The sequence below is a fragment of the Cucumis melo genome, chromosome 4, assembly GCF_025177605.1.
Source record: "Cucumis melo cultivar AY chromosome 4, USDA_Cmelo_AY_1.0, whole genome shotgun sequence".
In the NCBI taxonomy this organism is placed as follows: Eukaryota; Viridiplantae; Streptophyta; class Magnoliopsida; order Cucurbitales; family Cucurbitaceae; genus Cucumis; species Cucumis melo.
In genome coordinates, this window is record NC_066860.1 from 22,803,186 (window position 1) to 22,805,136 (window position 1,951).

Genomic DNA, 1,951 nt, shown 5'->3' on the forward strand with positions numbered 1-1,951 from the left:
GGAGTAAAGTCAATGAAGACGTTCATGGAATCATAAATGTGTAAGTGTATTTACTTTATTACTTCTTATTTAACTTTCTTGTCTTCTAATGTTTCAAAATATTTAGAGGGTTGAAGACATGGCAAGCGAAACACGATCTACAACGCTATCGATCAAGTCCAAAATGGAGACCTTTAAAGGTAATTTGCATTTACAGGTTATTACTTTTTATGAAACATAAGATTAATTTGTATTCAATTGATATACATGCAGTGCCCTCGTCAATTGGATTCTGTAGGGTGCGGGTACTACGTGCAAAAGTACATACATGAGATAGTGCATAATTCTAGTACTTCTATTACTAACCTTGTAAGTTTCTACTTTAACTTTTTACATATTACAATTTGTGATCCAAACTCATACTTTCCATATCTTTCTCTTTGTGTGTAGTTCAATACCAAAAATGCATATAGGCAAGAGGAGATTGATGAGATTCGAACTGAATGGGCAGCTTTTGTTAGCAGATTTGTGTAAGTAGTTGCTTTTTGTAGTTAGGTTAGTAGTTGATTTTTGTAGTTAGGTTAGTAGTTGATTTTTGTAGTTAGGTTAGTAGTTGGTCGAGTTAAGTTTTTGTAGGGGACGGGCAGTCCTATAGTTTTTTGAAGGGCAGGTGGTCCCGTACTAATTGTTGTTTGTTAGATAGTTTGTACCTATACTTTAGTTAGTGAAGGAACTTTCTATTGTGTTTATAAATCACGATCTTATATATTATCTTTATACTTTAGTTAGTGTGCTTGTATTTTAGTGTTGGATCTTATGCATTGTAGGTGTTTACTATTGGTTTGCCATGGATGGTAGGATGTGTTGTTTGATATGTGTGATTATATATAAGTGTATATATTGGAGGATTTGGAGTAGTTGGACTTATAGTGTTGAATATAGTTGTGTTTATTGATATGTGATTATATGTAAGTGTTGGATGATGTGTATTTGTTGTAGTTCTATATGGAAGTGTGGAAAAGTGTGCTTGTATTTTAGTGTTGGATCTTATGCATTGTAGGTGTTTACTATTGGTTTGCCATGGATGGTAGGATGTGTTGTTTGATATGTGTGATTATATATAAGTGTATATATTGGAGGATTTGGAGTAGGTTGACTTATAGTATTGAATATAGTTGTGTTTATTGATATGTGATTATATGTAAGTGTTGGATATGATGTGTATTTGTTGTAGTTCTATATGGAAGTGTATGCTGGAATTTTAGGTATTATTGTGTGCATTGCAGGTGAATTGGGTATTATTGTGTGCATTGAGTAGTAGGCATTATAGCTAGTGTGCAAGCAATTTTTTTATTTTTTACAATATACGATGACGAACATTTCCGGACGTAATTCGACTCAAATAATATCGGTTTTGCCGTCATAAAAACTATTATAAATACGACATGAAATGAATCTTTAAAAACGACATTAAATGTGTCTTTAATGTCGGTTTAAAAAACGACATAAAATGTGTCTTTAATGTCGGTGGAAAAACGACATTAAATGTGTCTTTAATGTCGGTGGAAAAACGACATTAAAGATGTGCACTAAGCAACATTAATGTCGGTTTAAAAACGACATTAAAGACAGCTTTAATGTCGGTTATAAACCGACATTAAAGATGAACCGACATTAAAGACCTTCAATAACACCTTCAAAGATGTCGGTTTATAACCGACATCAAAGGTCTTTAATGTCGGTTTATAACCGACATTAAAGACATCTTTAATGTCGGTTATAAACCGACATTAAAGTCCAACTGACATTAAAGGCCTTTAATAACGCTTACAAAGATGTCGGTCGCCAAGTGACATTAAAGGCCTTTAATGTCGGTTTTAAACCGACATTAAAGGCCAAATTTCTTGTAGTAATATTGAAAATATACTCTGCATTATTTTTCTATTTTTCAACCACATGATATTCTTTCCAT